At 42.0% G+C, this 21,127-nt stretch overlaps 1 protein-coding gene across 7 annotated transcripts in view; it reads right to left on the bottom strand.

The window, feature by feature from the left end:
- The window catches only part of MICAL2 (microtubule associated monooxygenase, calponin and LIM domain containing 2), a 209,631-nt gene that overhangs the window by 81,375 nt on the left and 107,129 nt on the right, over nucleotides 1-21,127 (bottom strand). The window contains exon 29 of one of the 7 annotated variants that reach the window (XM_040410409.1): nucleotides 20,720-20,908. The exons of the other annotated variants lie outside the window; for them this stretch is intronic. The gene's annotated coding sequence lies outside the window, so the exon portion shown is untranslated. Of the gene's footprint in view, nucleotides 1-20,719; nucleotides 20,909-21,127 lie in introns of those variants that run through there. 7 annotated transcript variants of the gene reach the window in all.

Raw genomic sequence — 21,127 nt, 5'->3', positions numbered from 1 at the left:
TGCAAACGCTTCCATCCGTTCGGAACGGATCCGTTTGCATAACCATGAACAAAAAAAATAAATAAATGTTTTTTTTTGTTCATGATAATGCAAACGGATCCGTTTTGACTTTACATTGAAAGTCAATGGGGGACGGATCCGTTTGAAAATTGAGCCATATGGTGTCATCTTCAAGCGGATCCGTCCCCATTGACTTACATTGTAAGTCTGGACGGATCCGTTTGCCTCCGCACGGCCAGGCGGACACCCGGAGGCCAAACTGATGCATTCTGAGCGGATCCGCATCCACTCAGAATGCATTGGGGCTGGACGGATCCGTTCGGGGCCGCTTGTGAGAGCCTTCAAACGGATCTCTGTCTGCTACCAGTTTACTGTAGATCTAACTTTCTCTCCTTATTGAGTGGGGCTGGGGGCCCGAGGACTGGGGACCCGGAATGGATCCGTGCTCAGATGGGGGCCACTTCAGATATCAGGCCCCTGTGCTGTATTTAACAGTTACCATTCTACAATATAAAGTTCTGTTACAATTCCTCACCATTTCAAGATCTCTGCTTGCCACCAGTGGATGGAAACACCATCCTGCACTACTTCACACACCATGCTACCTCCTTCCTGCTGGTGACAAATTCAGAAAGGAGGCGACGGTGGGTGTTTGAGGGGTCGGAGGAGGAGCAGGGCAGCCCCAAAACGTCTGCTGCCTGCCCTGGTAGCATTGATAGTGTCTGCCCTGGTAGCATTGATAGTGTCTGCCCTGGTAGCATTGATAGTGTCTGCCCTGGTAGCATTGATAGTGTCTGCCCTGGTAGCATTGATAGTGTCTGCCCTGGTAGCATTGATAGTGTCTGCCCTGGTAGCTTTGATAGTGTCTGCCCTGGTAGCATTGATAGTGTCTGCCCTGGTAGCATTGATAGTGTCTGCCCTGGTAGCATTGATAGTGTCTGCCCTGGTAGCATTGATAGTGTCTGCCCTGGTAGCATTGATAGTGTCTGCCCTGGTAGCATTGATAGTGTCTGCCCTGGTAGCTTTGATAGTGCCTGCCCTGGTAGCATTGATAGTGCCTGCCCTGGTAGCATTGATAGTGCCTGCCCTGGTAGCATTGATAGTGCCTGCCCTGGTAGCATTGATAGTGTCTGCCCTGGTAGCATTGATAGTGTCTGCCCTGGTAGCATTGATAGTGTCTGCCCTGGTAGCATTGATAGTGCCTGCCCTGGTAGCATTGATAGTGCCTGCCCTGGTAGCATTGATAGTGCCTGCCCTGGTAGCATTGATAGTGCCTGCCCTGGTAGCATTGATAGTGCCTGCCCTGGTAGCATTGATAGTGTCTGCCCTGGTAGCATTGATAGTGTCTGCCCTGGTAGCATTGATAGTGTCTGCCCTGGTAGCATTGATAGTGCCTGCCCTGGTAGCATTGATAGTGCCTGCCCTGGTAGCATTGATAGTGCCTGCCCTGGTAGCATTGATAGTGCCTGCCCTGGTAGCATTGATAGTGCCTGCCCTGGTAGCATTGATAGTGCCTGCCCTGGTAGCATTGATAGTGCCTGCCCTGGTAGCATTGATAGTGTCTGCCCTGGTAGCATTGATAGTGTCTGCCCTGGTAGCATTGATAGTGTCTGCCCTGGTAGCATTGATAGTGTCTGCCCTGGTAGCATTGATAGTGTCTGCCCTGGTAGCTTTGATAGTGTCTGCCCTGGTAGCATTGATAGTGTCTGCCCTGGTAGCATTGATAGTGTCTGCCCTGGTAGCATTGATAGTGCCTGCCCTGGTAGCATTGATAGTGTCTGCCCTGGTAGCATTGATAGTGTCTGCCCTGGTAGCATTGATAGTGTCTGCCCTGGTAGCATTGATAGTGTCTGCCCTGGTAGCATTGATAGTGCCTGCCCTGGTAGCATTGATAGTGCCTGCCCTGGTAGCTTTGATAGTGCCTGCCCTGGTAGCATTGATAGTGTCTGCCCTGGTAGCATTGATAGTGTCTGCCCTGGTAGCATTGATAGTGTCTGCCCTGGTAGCATTGATAGTGTCTGCCCTGGTAGCATTGATAGTGCCTGCCCTGGTAGCATTGATAGTGTCTGCCCTGGTAGCATTGATAGTGTCTGCCCTGGTAGCATTGATAGTGTCTGCCCTGGTAGCATTGATAGTGTCTGCCCTGGTAGCATTGATAGTGTCTGCCCTGGTAGCATTGATAGTGTCTGCCCTGGTAGCATTGATAGTGTCTGCCCTGGTAGCATTGATAGTGTCTGCCCTGGTAGCTTTGATAGTGTCTGCCCTGGTAGCATTGATAGTGTCTGCCCTGGTAGCATTGATAGTGTCTGCCCTGGTAGCATTGATAGTGTCTGCCCTGGTAGCATTGATAGTGTCTGCCCTGGTAGCATTGATAGTGTCTGCCCTGGTAGCATTGATAGTGTCTGCCCTGGTAGCTTTGATAGTGTCTGCCCTGGTAGCATTGATAGTGCCTGCCCTGGTAGCATTGATAGTGCCTGCCCTGGTAGCATTGATAGTGCCTGCCCTGGTAGCATTGATAGTGTCTGCCCTGGTAGCATTGATAGTGTCTGCCCTGGTAGCATTGATAGTGTCTGCCCTGGTAGCATTGATAGTGTCTGCCCTGGTAGCATTGATAGTGCCTGCCCTGGTAGCATTGATAGTGCCTGCCCTGGTAGCATTGATAGTGCCTGCCCTGGTAGCATTGATAGTGCCTGCCCTGGTAGCATTGATAGTGCCTGCCCTGGTAGCATTGATAGTGCCTGCCCTGGTAGCATTGATAGTGCCTGCCCTGGTAGCATTGATAGTGTCTGCCCTGGTAGCATTGATAGTGTCTGCCCTGGTAGCATTGATAGTGTCTGCCCTGGTAGCATTGATAGTGTCTGCCCTGGTAGCATTGATAGTGTCTGCCCTGGTAGCTTTGATAGTGTCTGCCCTGGTAGCATTGATAGTGTCTGCCCTGGTAGCATTGATAGTGTCTGCCCTGGTAGCATTGATAGTGCCTGCCCTGGTAGCATTGATAGTGTCTGCCCTGGTAGCATTGATAGTGTCTGCCCTGGTAGCATTGATAGTGTCTGCCCTGGTAGCATTGATAGTGTCTGCCCTGGTAGCATTGATAGTGCCTGCCCTGGTAGCATTGATAGTGCCTGCCCTGGTAGCTTTGATAGTGTCTGCCCTGGTAGCATTGATAGTGTCTGCCCTGGTAGCATTGATAGTGTCTGCCCTGGTAGCATTGATAGTGTCTGCCCTGGTAGCATTGATAGTGTCTGCCCTGGTAGCATTGATAGTGTCTGCCCTGGTAGCATTGATAGTGTCTGCCCTGGTAGCATTGATAGTGTCTGCCCTGGTAGCATTGATAGTGCCTGCCCTGGTAGCATTGATAGTGTCTGCCCTGGTAGCATTGATAGTGTCTGCCCTGGTAGCATTGATAGTGTCTGCCCTGGTAGCATTGATAGTGTCTGCCCTGGTAGCTTTGATAGTGTCTGCCCTGGTAGCATTGATAGTGTCTGCCCTGGTAGCATTGATAGTGTCTGCTGGATGCATAACTTGAGACTCCTCGGCCTCTATGCAAAATCTGAAAGACCCCCTCATTTACCAAGTGTCTTCCATAATACTGTCTGATGTGGCAGAGGGGTCATTCAGCCCCCCAGGCACCAGGGCTGGGTGTGACTGCTATCGCTGGACCCCTTATTTTGTTACACTTCTGGGGTTTGCTTTTCAGTTTGGGTAGTGACAGTTTGCAACATTGTATCAGTGCAAGGGAAATGTATCTGTCTGGCTCCCTAGACTGGATACATCTGTAGCAAACAACGCTGTCCCCCAATGTTTAGAGCCGGGTTCACCCCAGGGGGAGCGGGAATGCGCTTCCCTGATGCCGACATGGATTCTACAAGCCCGCATCCCTCTGCTGCAATATTTGGGCCTGCTTCACACTTTTCCCGCAGCATACAAATATAACTTTAAGACCTCATGCACACAAACGTATTTTCTTTCCGTGTCCGTTCTGTTTTGTTTTTTTTGCGGACCGTATACGGAACCATTCATTTTGATTAGTCCGCAAAAAAAAAACAGAAGTTACTCAGTGTGCATTCTGTGTCCGTATTTCCGTTCCGCAAAAAAACAGAACATGTCCTATTATTGTCCGCATTACGGACAAGGATAGGACTGTTCAATTAGGGGCCAACACATGGACGTAATCCGTATTTTTTGCGGATCCCTTTTTTGAGAACAGCCAAATACATAAGGTCGTGTGCATGAGGCCTAAGGGTCTATTCACGACCATAGACTGTCTGTGAATCCCGTATCACGAATGCGGACCCATTGACTTAAATGGGTCTGCAATCCTCAAGATATGGCGCGGTGTGGAGGGACGGATCAGACGCGATTCTGTGGGCTCTTTGGTCTGTGGCTCCGCACCGCAAAGGATAGGACATGTCACATTCACTTGAATGGGTCCGCGCCGCGATTCAGGTGCCCATGCATTGCGGTACGGGTGGCTTACGTTCATGTGAATGTACCCTGATAAATGTGAGCTTTTTCAAAAAACTCCATGTTGTATTTTACTGGTCACATGACACGGTGTCCACATCATATATGACGGTGAATATCAGGTAGTGTGTTGAGGAACTCTGCAAGCATTTTAGTTTTTTCTTGTACTGCTTCTATTCGATGCATTCTTCTCTAGTCACATCCAAAGCTGCATTCCCGAAATCTGCTGATGTCCAGTTATCAGAAAGCAGTGAATTGTGGGAGGTGAGAAATTGCCAAGGGCAATCAGAAGAGGTCTGGATGCAGCTTTAGCTGTGAACGGAGCATAAAACAGAAGGTTAATACAAGATAAGCAAAGTATTCACAAAGTCACTGGAGATGATAAATACCTTAGAAGTGTAAGGTGGATTTCAGGTAACGAGTTCCCCTCCTTGTGTGAGGTGTGACTGTGTGCTCTATAGTAAGGTCAACAGTGGAGCGGGCTCTGGTTCACATGTGTAGAACTGGTTGCACTGGTTCCTGCTGGGCGCAGACTGTATTGCAAAGGAAGCAGAAGAAGTGACTGCGCTCCAGCGACAGGCAGGTATATGGGGGGCTCTGTTGTGTATTGGGGGGCTCAGAGATTAAGGGTCATAACCTCCAAAGTGTCCGCTATATATGCAATTTACAGGAAGCTACACTTCTAAGCATACAAGAATGCTGGGACTTGTAGTGCAGGCTCAATAGAAATGCAGGTATAATCACAGAAGGACATGAAGGGTCACATAATGTACACCCTGTAATATCAGAAGTCTGGGACTTGTAGTTCTACAGCAACTAAAGGGATCTGTGGACTGATGACAGTAATTCTATATTTCTATAGGGAAGAGATATTCACTTTACTCTTCTCCTCAGGGCAGATCTTCATGTGTCCTGTCAAGTCTGTCAGTAATGTGTCCCTGGAAGGGACGGTCTGCTGGGCAGCTGTATCTAAGCTCATCATGTGTGATGGTCTGCTGGGCAGCTGTATCTAAGCTCAGCATGTGTGATGGTCTGCTGGGCAGCTGTATCTAAGCTCAGCATGTGTGATGGTCCTCTGAAAAGCTGTATCTAAGCTCATCATGTGTGACATCTGCTGGGCAGCTGTATCTAAGCTCAGCATGTGTGATGGTCCTCTGAAAAGCTGTATCTAAGCTCAGCATGTGTGATGGTCCTCTGAAAAGCTGTATCTAAGCTCATCATGTGTGATGGTCCTCTGAGAAGCTGTATCTAAGCTCATCATGTGTGACGGTCTGCTGGGCAGCTGTATCTAAGCTCATCATGTGTGATAGTCCGATGAGCAGCTGTATCTAAGCTCATCATGTGTGATGGACCTCTGAAAAGCTGTATCTAAGCTCATCATGTGTGATGGTCTGCTGGGCAGCTGTATCTAAGCTCATCATGTGTGATGGTCTGCTGGGCAGCTGTATCTAAGCTCATCATGTGTGATGGTCCTCTGAGAAGCTGTATCTAAGCTCATCATGTGTGATGGTCTGCTGAGCAGCTGTATCTAAGCTCATCATGTGTGATGGTCTGCTGGGCAGCTGTATCTAAGCTCATCCTGTGTGATGGTCTGCTGAGCAGCTGTATCTAAGCTCATCCTGTGTGATGGTCTGCTGAGCAGCTGTATCTAAGCTCATCCTGTGTGATGGTCTGCTGAGCAAATGTATCTAAGCTCATCATGTGTGATGTATTCTACTATGCAGCTGTATCTAATCCTATCATATTTGTTGTGTCTTCTGAGTTGCGTATCTAATCCTCACATGTAATACTGTCTGCTGTATCTAAGAATATGATGTGATATTTATTACAATCTGCTAAACTGCTGTATCTAATCCTATCCTGTGTGATACTGTCTGCTGAGCTGTGTATCTAATCCTGTCCTGTGTGATACTGTCTGCTGAGCTGTGTATCTAATCCTATCCTGTGTGATACTGTCTGCTGAGCTGTGTATCTAATCCTCTCCTGTGTGATACTGCCTCCTGAGCTCTGTATCTAACCCTATCCTGTGTGATACTGTCTGCTGAGCTGTGTATCTAATCCTGTGTGATACTGCCTGCTGAGCTGTGTATCTAATCCTGTGTGATACTGTCTGCTGAGCTGTGTATCTAATCCTGTGTGATACTGTCTGCTGAGCTGTGTATCTAATCCTGTGTGATACTGCCTGCTGAGCTGTGTATCTAATCCTATCCTGTGTGATACTGCCTGCTGAGCTGTGTATCTAATCCTATCCTGTGTGATACAGTCTGCTGAGCTGTGTATCTATTCCTATCCTGTGTGATACTGTCTGCTGAGCTGTGTATCTAATCCTATCCTGTGTGATACTGTCTGCTGAGCTGTGTATCTAATCCTGTGTGATACTGCCTGCTGAGCTGTGTATCTAATCCTGTGTGATACTGTCTGCTGAGCTGTGTATCTAATCCTGTGTGATACTGTCTGCTGAGCTGTGTATCTAATCCTGTGTGATACTGCCTGCTGAGCTGTGTATCTAATCCTATCCTGTGTGATACTGCCTGCTGAGCTGTGTATCTAATCCTATCCTGTGTGATACAGTCTGCTGAGCTGTGTATCTATTCCTATCCTGTGTGATACTGTCTGCTGAGCTGTGTATCTAATCCTATCCTGTGTGATACTGTCTGCTGAGCTGTGTATCTAATCCTGTCCTGTGTGATACTGTCTGCTGAGCTGTGTATCTAATCCTCTCCTGTGTGATACTGCCTGCTGAGCTCTGTATCTAACCCTATCCTGTGTGATACTGTCTGCTGAGCTGTGTATCTAATCCTATCCTGTGTGATACTGTCTGCTGAGCTGTGTATCTAATCCTATCCTGTGTGATACTGTCTGCTGAGCTGTGTATCTAATCCTGTCCTGTGTGATAGTCTGCTGAGCTGTGTATCTAATCCTGTCCTGTGTGATACTATGTCCTGAGCTGTGTATCTAATCCTATCCTGTGTGATACTGTGTCCTGAGCTGTGTATCTAATCCTATCCTGTGTGATACTGTCCGCTGAGCTGTGTATCTAATCCTATCCTGTGAGATACTGTCTGCTGAGCTGTGTATCTAATCCTATCCTGTGTGATACAGTCTGCTGAGCTGTGTATCTAATCCTGTCCTGTGTGATACTGTGTATCTAATCCTATCCTGTGTGATACTGTCTCCTGAGCTGTGTATCTAATCCTATCCTGTGTGATACTGTCTGCTGAGCTGTGTATCTAATCCTGTCCTGTGTGATACTGTCTGCTGAGCTGTGTATCTAATCCTGTCCTGTGTGATACTGTCTGCTGAGCTGTGTATCTAATCCTGTCCTGTGTGATACTGTCTGCTGAGCTGTGTATCTAATCCTATCCTGTGTGATACTGTCTGCTGAGCTGTGTATCTAATCCTATCCCGTGTGATACTGCCTGCTGAGCTGTGTATCTAATTCTATCCCGTGTGATACTGCCTGCTGAGCTGTGTATCTAATCCTACCCTGTGTGATACTGTCTGCTGAGCTGTGTATCTAATCCTATCCTGTGTGATACTGTCTGCTGAGCTGTGTATCTAATCCTATCCTGTGTGATACTGTCTGCTGAGCTGTGTATCTAATCCTATCCTGTGTGATACTGTCTGCTGAGCTGTGTATCTAATCCTATCCTGTGTGATACTGTCTGATGAGCTGTGTATCTAATCCTATCCTGTGTGATACTGTCTGCTGAGCTGTGTATCTAATCCTATCCTGTGTGATACTGTCTGCTGAGCTGTGTATCTAATCCTATCCTGTGTGATACTGCCTGCTGAGCTGTGTATCTAATCCTATCCTGTGTGATACTGTCTGCTGAGCTGTGTATCTAATCCTACCCTGTGTGATACTGTCTGCTGAGCTGTGTATCTAATCCTATCCTGTGTGATACTGTGTATCTAATCCTATCCTGTGTGATACTGTCTGCTGAGCTGTGTATCTAATCCTATCCTGTGTAATACTGTCTGCTGAGCTGTGTATCTAATCCTATCCTGTGTGATACTGTCTCCTGAGCTGTGTATCTAATCCTATCCTGTGTGATACTGTCTGCTGAGCTGTGTATCTAATCCTATCCTGTGTGATACTGTCTGCTGAGCTGTGTATCTAATCCTGTCCTGTGTGATACTGTCTGCTGAGCTGTGTATCTAATCCTGTCCTGTGTGATACTGTCTACTGAGCTGTGTATCTAATCCTGTCCTGTGTGATACTGTCTGCTGAGCTGTGTATCTAATCCTATCCTGTGTGATACTGTCTGCTGAGCTGTGTATCTAATCCTATCCTGTGTGATACTGTCTGCTGAGCTGTGTATCTAATCCTGTCCTGTGTGATACTGTCTGCTGAGCTGTGTATCTAATCCTATCCTGTGTGATACTGCCTGCTGAGCTGTGTATCTAATCCTATCCTGTGTGATACTGCCTGCTGAGCTGTGTATCTAATCCTATCCTGTGTGATACTGCCTGCTGAGCTGTGTATCTAATCCTATCCTGTGTGATACTGCCTGCTGAGCTGTGTATCTAATCCTATCCCGTGTGATACTGCCTGCTGAGCTGTGTATCTAATCCTATCCCGTGTGATACTGTCTGCTGAGCTGTGTATCTAATCCTCTCCTGTGTGATACAGTCCGCTGAGCTGTATATCTAATAATATCCTGTGTGATACAGTCTGCTGAGCTGTGTATCTAATCCTATCCTGTGTGATACAGTCCGCTGAGCTGTGTATCTAATCCTATCCTGTGTGATACAGTCTGCTGAGCTGTGTATCTAATCCTATCCTGTGTGATACTGTGTCCTGAGCTGTGTATCTAATCCTATCCTGTGTGATACTGTGTCCTGAGCTGTGTATCTAATCCTCTCCTGTGTGATACAGTCCGCTGAGCTGTATATCTAATAATATCCTGTGTGATACAGTCTGCTGAGCTGTGTATCTAATCCTATCCTGTGTGATACAGTCCGCTGAGCTGTGTATCTAATCCTATCCTGTGTGATACAGTCTGCTGAGCTGTGTATCTAATCCTATCCTGTGTGATACTGTGTCCTGAGCTGTGTATCTAATCCTATCCTGTGTGATACTGTGTCCTGAGCTGTGTATCTAATCCTATCCTGTGTGATACTGTGTCCTGAGCCGTGTATCTAATCCTGTGTGATACAGTCTGCTGAGCTGTGTATCTAAGCCTGTGATGTGTGATACAGTCTGCTGAGCTGTGTATCTAATCCTATCCTGTGTGATACTGCCTGCTGAGCTGTGTATCTAATCCTACCCTGTGTGATACAGTCTGCTGAGCTGTGTATCTAATCCTATCCTGTGTGATACTGTCTGCTGAGCTGTGTATCTAATCCTATCCTGTGTGATACTGTCTGCTGAGCTGTGTATCTAATCCTATCCTGTGTGATACTGTCTGCTGAGCTGTGTATCTAATCCTATCCTGTGTGATACTGTCTGCTGAGCTGTGTATCTAATCCTGTCCTGTGTGATACTGCCTGCTGAGCTGTGTATCTAATCCTATCCTGTGTGATACTGCCTGCTGAGCTGTGTATCTAATCCTATCCTGTGTGATACTGTCTGCTGAGCTGTGTATCTAATCCTATCCTGTGTGATACTGTCTGCTGAGCTGTGTATCTAATCCTATCCTGTGTGATACTGTCTGCTGAGCTGTGTATCTAATCCTATCCTGTGTGATACTGCCTGCTGAGCTGTGTATCTCAGCCTGATTTGCCTCTAGTGGCCCAGTTGCTGAGTCATCTGGAGTCGTACATCGGATCGGTTTTATAGGCAGATCTACTGACCGCGGATAATTCCGGCCCCATAAAGCGGTTAGGTCAGACACTTTTTCCGGACGCTGCGCCGCACGTTGGGGGGGGATTGAGTTTCTTGTCACATAGACTTCCACCCTTCCCTTATAAGCAGATGTATCGTCCGGTGACACACACCTACAGGTGGCTCTTTTGTAACTTATATGGGACCCACCAAATACAGGACACAGATTATAAATGTCGCCCCCTACTGGTGAACGCAGCAACACACCGGGTCACTGGATGTGTGATCAGCGAGGTTCACTTCACTCTTCATTCGGGGGGAGGGGGGGGGGACTTTTTTGTAATTTACTTCATTTAGGCTACATGCACACCACCGTTGTGTGTTTTGCCGCAAAACATGTATGGCGTCCGTGTGCGTTCCGCAATTTGCGAAATGGCACGGACAGCCATTGATAAAACTGCCTATTCTTGTCCGCAAAACGGACAAGAATAGGACAGGTTATATTATTTTGGGGGGCCACGGAATGGAGCAACGGATGCGGACAGTACACAGAGTGCTGTCCGCATCTTTTGCGGCCCCATTGAAGTGAATGTGTCCGCACCAGAGCCGCAAAAACTGCGGGAGGCCTTAGGGAAAGAGGTTTCCTTGTAGTAAATCATTGGTAAGAAGAGTCTGTCTTCAGCATTTTACTGAGCGCTGAAGATGCCTGCCCCACCCCCCTCCTTGGCTATGTACATGGTCCTGCCCATCTGACTTCTTATACAGACGTCTTCAGGGGTCAGTAAGACACTGAAGACGATCACTGACAGTTTTGCTAAGGAGACTTTTTAAAACAAAATGACAGAAATTCAGATATTGCATCTAAATATCCGGCGCTGTAATAGCTGACAACTGCTCTCCAGGGCATCAAACAGCGAATGGTTGTCACAGCCCCTCCCCATATACCAACACTGCAAAATATGTAATAAACTGAAAGAAAAGCCCCACAGACATTATGTTTGTGGGGCTTTTCTTTCAGTTTATTACATTTTTTGCAATAAATGTTAAAGGGGTCCTCTCACCCCAGCAAATTCCATTATCATGTAGAGAAAGTTACTACAAGGCGCTTCCTAATGTATTGTGATTCTCCATGTTGCCTTCTTTGCTGGCTGAATTCATTTATCCATCACATTATAAACGGCTCGTTTCCATGGCTACGACCACCCTGTAATCCATCAGCGGTGGTCGTGCTTGCACTCTATAGGAAAAAGCGTCAGCCTGTCTGGTGGCCAGGACCGTGGGAGTGCACACAGGCTGGTGCTTTCTTTCAATAGTATGCAAGCACGACCACCACTGATGGATTGTAGGGTGGTCGTAACCATGGAAACGAGTAGTGTATAATGTGATGGAAAAATGCATCCAGCCAGCAAAGGAGACAATATGGAGAATCACAATACATTAGGAAGAGCCTTGTAGTAACTGCATCTACATGATCAATGTCATCTGCTGCAGTGAGACAGAAGCCGCGTCATAAGTGTTAATATACAGGTGCTCCATCGCCCCATGTGATAAGTATGTTACCTACCTGAGAGCAGGACACGTCCCAGGTAATGACACAAGTGCAGGACAGACAAACCAAAGCCAAAAGTACAGGGGTGACAGACAGACAGCACACAGAGGAGCACAGTCTGGAGCAATTTGTGTTTGTTTGCATCACGTTGCCTTCAGCATCATTTATTGATACATAGTAACAATGTACATGACAAACTAGAGACTCACAGATAAAATGGCGGCTCTATGGGCCCCGTATGATGAGCCATTACCCGGCAGCAGCGCAACGCTTATTGTTGTCCTCTCATGGGATTCCCCTTAATCCTGAAGAAGCAGCGGCCCAGGCTCCACCCCCAGTGCAGGTACTTACCTTCCATGGTGGCCCATATATGACATAACGGACGATACGTGGCTGTGTCTAATTCCAGAAATCCTCAGAGGTTAGCAAAATGTATAGTAAGGTAAGAGTTAACTCATCCACAAAGGGCAATACTAATTAATAATAACCAGAACTACAAACTGTAATAGTGCGTATGGAAATGAGAGCATCCGATAAGAAACCTCACTGGATCACAGGGCAGGATTAGTATAGTATTATAGTAGTTATATACTTATACATAGGGGGCAGTATTATAGTAGTTATATTCTTGTACATAGGAGCAGTATTATAGTAGTTATAGTCTTGTACATAGGAGCAGTATTATAGTAGTTATATTCTTGTACATAGGAGCAGTATTATAGTAGTTATATTCTTGTACATAGGAGCAGTATTATAGTAGTTATATTCTTGTACATAGGAGCAGTATTATAGTAGTTATATTCTTGTACATAGGAGCAGTATTATAGTAGTTATATTCTTGTACATAGGAGGCAGTATTATAGTAGTTATATTCTTGTACATAGGAGGCAGTATTATAGTAGTTATATTCTTGTACATAGGAGCAGTATTATAGCATTTATAGTCTTGTACATAAGAGGCAGTATTATAGTAGTTATATTCTTGTACATAGGAGCAGTATTATAGTAGTTATATTCCTGTACATAGGAGCAGTATTATAGTAGTTATATTCATGTACATAGGAGCAGTATTATAGTAGTTATATTCTTGTACATAGGAGCAGTATTATAGTAGTTATATTCTTGTACATAGGAGGCAGTATTATAGTAGTTATATTCTTGTACATAGGAGCAGTATTATAGTAGTTATATTCTTGTACATAGGAGCAGTATTATAGTAGTTATATTCCTGTACATAGGAGCAGTATTATAGTAGTTATATTCCTGTACATAGGAGCAGTATTATAGTAGTTATATTCTTGTACATAGGAGCAGTATTATAGTAGTTATATTCTTGTACATAGGAGGCAGTATTATAGTAGTTATATTCTTGTACATAGGAGCAGTATTATAGTAGTTATATTCTTGTACATAGGAGCAGTATTATAGTAGTTATATTCTTGTACATAGGAGCAGTATTATAGTAGTTATATTCTTGTACATAGGAGGCAGTATTATAGTAGTTATATTCTTGTACATAGGAGCAGTATTATAGTAGTTATATTCTTGTACATAGGAGGCAGTATTATAGTAGTTATATTCTTGTACATAGGAGCAGTATTATAGTAGTTATATTCTTGTACATAGGAGGCAGTATTATAGTGGTTATATTCTTGTACATAGGAGCAGTATTATAGTAGTTATATTCCTGTACATAGGAGCAGTATTATAGTAGTTATATTCTTGTACATAGGAGCAGTATTATAGTAGTTATATTCCTGTACATAGGAGCAGTATTATAGTAGTTATATTCTTGTACATAGGAGGCAGTATTATAGCAGTTATATTCCTGTACATAGGAGCAGTATTATAGCAGTTATATTACTGTACATAGGAGGCAGTATTATAGTACTTATATTCCTGTACATAGGAGGCAGTATTATAGCAGTTATATTCTGGTACATAGGAGCAGTATTATAGTAGTTATATTCTTGTACATAGGAGCAGTATTATAGTAGTTATATTCTTGTACATAGGAGGTAGTATTATAGTAGTTATATTACTGTACATAGGAGCAGTATTATAGTAGTTATATTCTTGTACATAGGAGCAGTATTATAGTAGTTATAGTCTTGTACATAGGAGGCAGTATTATAGTAGTTATATTCTTGTACATAGGAGCAGTATTATAGTAGTTATATTCTTGTACATAGGAGCAGTATTATAGTAGTTATAGTCTTGTATATAGGAGCAGTATTATAGTAGTTATATTCTTGTACATAGGAGCAATATTATAGTAGTTATATTCTTATACATAGGAGGCAGTATTATAGTAGTTATATTCTTGTACATAGGAGGCAGTATTATAGTAGTTATATTCTTGTACATAGGAGCAGTATTATAGTAGTTATAGTCTTGTACATAGGAGCAGTATTATAGTAGTTATATTCTTGTACATAGGAGGCAGTATTATAGTAGTTATATTCTTGTACATAGGAGCAGTATTATAGTAGTTATATTCTTGTACATAGGAGCAGTATTATAGTAGTTATATTCTTGTACATAGGAGCAGTATTATAGTAGTTATATTCTTGTACATAGGAGGCAGTATTATAGTAGTTATATTCTTGTACATAGGAGCAGTATTATAGTAGTTATATTCTTGTACATAGGAGCAGTATTATAGCAGTTATAGTCTTGTACATAAGAGGCAGTATTATAGTAGTTATATTCTTGTACATAGGAGCAGTATTATAGTAGTTATATTCCTGTACATAGGAGCAGTATTATAGTAGTTATATTCATGTACATAGGAGCAGTATTATAGTAGTTATATTCTTGTACATAGGAGCAGTATTATAGTAGTTATATTCTTGTACATAGGAGGCAGTATTATAGTAGTTATATTCTTGTACATAGGAGCAGTATTATAGTAGTTATATTCTTGTACATAGGAGCAGTATTATAGTAGTTATATTCCTGTACATAGGAGCAGTATTATAGTAGTTATATTCCTGTACATAGGAGCAGTATTATAGTAGTTATATTCTTGTACATAGGAGCAGTATTATAGTAGTTATATTCTTGTACATAGGAGGCAGTATTATAGTAGTTATATTCTTGTACATAGGAGCAGTATTATAGTAGTTATATTCTTGTACATAGGAGCAGTATTATAGTAGTTATATTCTTGTACATAGGAGCAGTATTATAGTAGTTATATTCTTGTACATAGGAGGTAGTATTATAGTAGTTATATTCTTGTACATAGGAGCAGTATTTTAGTAGTTATATTCTTGTACATAGGAGGCAGTATTATAGTAGTTATATTCTTGTACATAGGAGCAGTATTATAGTAGTTATATTCTTGTACATAGGAGGCAGTATTATAGTGGTTATATTCTTGTACATAGGAGCAGTATTATAGTAGTTATATTCCTGTACATAGGAGCAGTATTATAGTAGTTATATTCTTGTACATAGGAGCAGTATTATAGTAGTTATATTCCTGTACATAGGAGCAGTATTATAGTAGTTATATTCTTGTACATAGGAGGCAGTATTATAGCAGTTATATTCCTGTACATAGGAGCAGTATTATAGCAGTTATATTACTGTACATAGGAGGCAGTATTATAGTACTTATATTCCTGTACATAGGAGGCAGTATTATAGCAGTTATATTCTGGTACATAGGAGCAGTATTATAGTAGTTATATTCTTGTACATAGGAGCAGTATTATAGTAGTTATATTCTTGTACATAGGAGGTAGTATTATAGTAGTTATATTACTGTACATAGGAGCAGTATTATAGTAGTTATATTCTTGTACATAGGAGCAGTATTATAGTAGTTATAGTCTTGTACATAGGAGGCAGTATTATAGTAGTTATATTCTTGTACATAGGAGCAGTATTATAGTAGTTATATTCTTGTACATAGGAGCAGTATTATAGTAGTTATAGTCTTGTATATAGGAGCAGTATTATAGTAGTTATATTCTTGTACATAGGAGCAATATTATAGTAGTTATATTCTTATACATAGGAGGCAGTATTATAGTAGTTATATTCTTGTACATAGGAGGCAGTATTATAGTAGTTATATTCTTGTACATAGGAGCAGTATTATAGTAGTTATAGTCTTGTACATAGGAGCAGTATTATAGTAGTTATATTCTTGTACATAGAAGGCAGTATTATAGTAGTTATATTCTTGTACATAGGAGCAGTATTATAGTAGTTATATTCTTGTACATAGGAGCAGTATTATAGTAGTTATAGTCTTGTACATAGGAGCAGTATTATAGTAGTTATATTCTTGTACATAGGAGGCAGTATTATAGTAGTTATATTCTTGTACATAGGAGCAGTATTATAGTAGTTATATTCTTGTACATAGGAGCAGTATTATAGTAGTTATATTCTTGTACATAGGAGGCAGTATTATAGTAGTTATATTCTTGTACATAGGAGCAGTATTATAGTAGTTATATTCCTGTACATAGGAGGCAGTATTATAGTAGTTATATTCTTGTATATAGGAGGCAGCATTATAGTAGTTATATTCCTGTATATAGGAGCAGTATTATAGTAGTTATATTCCTGTACATAGGAGCAGTATTATAGTAGTTATATTCTTGTACATAGGAGCAGTATTATAGTAGTTATATTCTTGTACATAGGAGCAGTATTATAGTAGTTATATTCTTGTACATAGGAGCAGTATTATAGTAGTTATATTCTTGTACATAGGAGCAGTATTATAGTAGTTATATTCTTGTACATAGGAGCAGTATTATAGTAGTTATATTCTTGTACATAGGAGGCAGTATTATAGTAGTTATATTCTTGTACATAGGAGCAGTATTATAGTAGTTATATTCCTGTACATAGGAGGCAGTATTATAGTAGTTATATTCTTGTATATAGGAGGCAGCATTATAGTAGTTATATTCCTGTATATAGGAGCAGTATTATAGTAGTTATATTCCTGTACATAGGAGCAGTATTATAGTAGTTATATTCTTGTACATAGGAGCAGTATTATAGTAGTTATATTCTTGTACATAGGAGCAGTATTATAGTAGTTATATTCTTGTACATAGGAGCAGTATTATAGTAGTTATATTCTTGTACATAGGAGCAGTATTATAGTAGTTATATTCTTGTACATAGGAGCAGTATTATAGTAGTTATATTCTTGTACATAGGAGCAGTATTATAGTAGTTATATTCTTGTACATAGGAGCAGTATTATAGTAGTTATATTCTTGTACATAGGAGCAGTATTATAGTAGTTATATTCCTGTACATAGGAGGCAGTATTATAGTAGTTATATTCTTGTACATAGGAGCAGTATTATAGTAGTTATATTCTTGTACATAGGAGCAGTATTATAGTAGTTATATTCTTGTACATAGGAGCAGTATTATAGTAGTTATATTCCTGTACATAGGAGGCAGTATTATAGTAGTTATATTCTTGTACATAGGAGCAGTATTATAGTAGTTATATTCTTGTACATAGGACCAGTATTATAGTAGTTATATTCTTGTACATAGGAGCAGTATTATAGTAGTTATATTCTTGTACATAGGAGCAGTATTATAGTAGATATATTTTTGTACATAGGAACAGTATTATAATAGTTGTGTAATCGATGGTACGTAAAATAGAAGATTTGTTCTTTATGAGGATAGGAGGAACTATTTTAAAAAGTATCCTTCAAGCTGTATCCTATTATAGAGTTTACTCTTCACCACTTTATTTGGAAAGCTTGTAGGTTCCAGTGACGTTCATAGTTACAGGATCTGCTCTCTTTGCTGATGTTACTTGATCTTCTTCTACAAGTTTATTTTCTTCTGAAGTGCACAGGACACAAGATCTGAAGATATTAATTAAAGATCACTGCTGGCCAACAATAAAAGCAGATTCATACTGAACCTTCCAGCTGTGATGTTTTACACCCCCAGCGTGATCGGTGTATGGGGTACCAGGGTCCTGTTGTGGTTTGGATGAAACTCAGCAGATTTCTGCATTGTTATTTTTCCCTCTTGGTGGAGAACATACGATCAGTCATCTCAGAGGCTGCTCTCTGGAATCATAAATTTACATCTCACAAAGACCAAAGTACAGGCGGGTTATTCATTAACCTCTCCTGCTGTTATATTGTGACTTCTTATAAACAGAGTTACACTGAACCTTTTATCTTAATATGGTAAATTGTACCAAATGCAAAAAACATTCACTTGAGCCAAGTCTGGTTGGAAGCACTGAGGTCATGTAGAAGTTTGTGGAGGTTCTCTCTGATCCTTGCCTCGTTTGATGCCATAGGTATAATAATTTAAGATTATTGTCACATTTTTACATCTATGGCTACCTTTAGATAGGGGTTTCTTCATGGAGGGCGTCAAAAGAAACATGATACTACAGACTTTCCACATGGTACCCGGTGAGAGAGGTTGGTATGTCAATAATACTCACATAAAGTGGGAACCAGAGAATACACATTTGCCTGTAAAACCAAAAAGAACTAATGGTTGCCAACATCAGAGGAGGCTATGATGAGAGTACACAATGGAAAAGAGAATCCTAAAACGAGACAATGGATCTAGAGATGATTCAACATCTAGTAACAATCTAGAAATGGAGGTTAGATTGAGGATGGACTAACAGATTTATTGTATGGTGGAACATACATGGAGTATGGAAGAATAGAACCAAAATTTAAGTCCATATAACAGTAAGAATGGGTTAAGGTAAGATGTAATGACCAAGACTCTAAATCTATGATGAAAACAGACGGGAAGACAATATATTGTCTGGAAAGACAAAGCCCAATACATCTAGGCTGGACGATGGTTTAGAAGTTAACATGAGGAATGAAGACAGGCGAAAAACACAACACAATTTCACAAATGGGATAGAATAAGACACAAGGTCCAGAAGGAAAGAGACAACTGCAGACTTTATAAGACTGGAATCATAACATTTAGACCTAATGTCAAACACATACATTCAAGGACTAAAAAGGTCTTCAAAGATGATGATGGAAATTGACATAAGATCTAGAAATGAGAATGATGAACTATGTTTCAAAAGGTTTATAAGAAAGACAAAAGGACATAAAAATTATGGGATTCTGGAAGACTAGTGTCAACAAGATGGAAGGAGATGACCACAGAATTCCTGTCACTGAGAAGTCCTGAATACAAGTCAGGCCATTGTGGAGATGCATTGTCCATACAGAGATGGATGTGACTTTGTAACTGGTGTAGAAGTGTGTAATGGCCACCGATCTCTCCTAACATTAGGGTCCGGGTGTGTCTTCTTTAACATCGAGGACTAATGATACAACTTCTTGTTTGCAGAAGATCCAATGTGTTATTCCCTTTCTTTTGGGCGAATGCTGTTCTTGTGGATTTGGGTGGGGACGATTATATTCGTCTTTTGAAAGAAAATATGAGAAAGAATGTGATCATCCAAACATGTGACTTACACTCAGTTATTACATGGTGTTACCACCTCTGTATCGAGTCGACCTCACCCATAGAGCTAAGAACCCTGAGAATGTCCCATAAACCCTTCCCTTTACCCTACATGAGACTTTTTTTTTATAGAATTCACTCCCGGCCAAGATCTTCACTTTGAACTTGATCCAAGTTTACATCAGTCCCTCCCATACCAAAATGTGTGTTGAATGATATAATGGCTTTCATAGTGTGTGCAGACATGATCTGAAGGCTGGTAGGTAAGAACCATGTCAAAAATAAATCGTTCCTTTATTGCCATGATGGTCATCATTAGGGCTTTGCATTGGAGCTCCAGACTCAAGACCACCGCCTGACCTGTACTCATGAGAATATAGAATGGTGACTAACTATTCTGTGTTGTAGGATCTTCTAAGACGAGAGGAAATCAACACCAATAGGCGATCGCGAATGATCAACTGTGTTGAAGATGGAAGCCAACTTGAAATGTTCTTGAGAATTTAAGGGGGTTTCCTGGCTTAGAAAACACATATCCTAACATTAAAGGGATTGTTCACCTTTCTGCATGTTTTCTACAGACCCCACATCATAGCCAGAGCACAGTGCTGAGCATAATTACCTGATCCCCGCCACAGGTCTATGGCTCCATCGCCGCCCTGCAGGTCACCAGGTTACTAGACTGCTGCAGCCAATGACTGGCCACAGCGGTGACATGTCATTCATGCGGTACTTTACTGGGTCACGTCACTTGGAGAACCAGAACCTGTAGCTGGAACCCAGGGGCCGGAATCAGGTAAGTAGGATTACCACTGCGGATCTGGCAATGCTGAAGGGTCTGTAGAAAACATGCAGAAAGGTGAGCAACCCTTTTAATGGGTTGGTTCCCCCCAGTCAGGATACTCCTCTATTAGCCACCCTTGAGGACCCTGTTAATGGAAGAGGTGTAATTCCTTATTTCACCTGTGGTGGCAGTGCAGGAAATTTCCCGTAGATCACTGATGATTGCCGGGGGTCTGAGCAGTGGGCCGATCTATGGTCAGCCATCAAAAGGAATTATCCAAAACATTTTTAAGGTCTCAAACACAAATGGCCTTCATAGGTCCTTAGAGGTAAAATTAATAAGAGTTGATTGATCTCCATCGAAGAAAGATTTGGAATGGTTATGCAATGGTTAGCTCAGATACTAGGGATCCAAGTCCATAACCGCGATGGAGGACTGATGCACGGGGTAGCCACACTGCCATCCTACTGGTTGGGTTTGATATGTTCAGTGACATCACTGTGCACCCTTGATGACATCACTAGTTTGAGATGACCAGGGCAGCCTTAGTCCATCCCTCTCCTGGTCGCAGGTTGATGTGGCCATCAGAAGCCACTAAATGTAGCTTTTTTTAATCACAATTAGTTTATTTTTTTATGTAAAATTTTAGAACTTGAAGGAAATTGAACAAAGGAGGCCAGAGCCAATAACGAATGACCATATTTATTCTTGTTTACAGATAGTATGCCATCACATTTCTCCGTATGTCCCACACATACGACATTAGACGGAAACAAGATTATTAAAAAAATATTCACTCCATTTTGTAAATTATGTAGCAAGAACCTGCCCCAAAAAGGAGACGATTGGGAAAAAATCCATTTGAGAGGTGTCTGAAACAGAAGAGAAGATAAAGATAGGCATGGAGCAAGGGTGAGAGACGGGGGAGGGTGGGGTTATTCGACATGCAGATTATGGACACCGCTCAGAGCTGGACAATCAACGTGCATCCTACATAGCAGTGGACAGAGGTGGCCTTAGTGGTCCTAACCAGGGTGGACAGATCATATATCCATCTGCACAGGGGGCGCCTTATTTCATCAAATGTATTC

This window comes from Bufo bufo, chromosome 10 (genome assembly GCF_905171765.1).
Source record: "Bufo bufo chromosome 10, aBufBuf1.1, whole genome shotgun sequence".
Taxonomy (NCBI): Eukaryota; Metazoa; Chordata; class Amphibia; order Anura; family Bufonidae; genus Bufo; species Bufo bufo.
The sequence above is the reverse complement of the archived record's forward strand: the minus strand, read 5'-3'. Positions and strand labels throughout refer to the sequence as shown.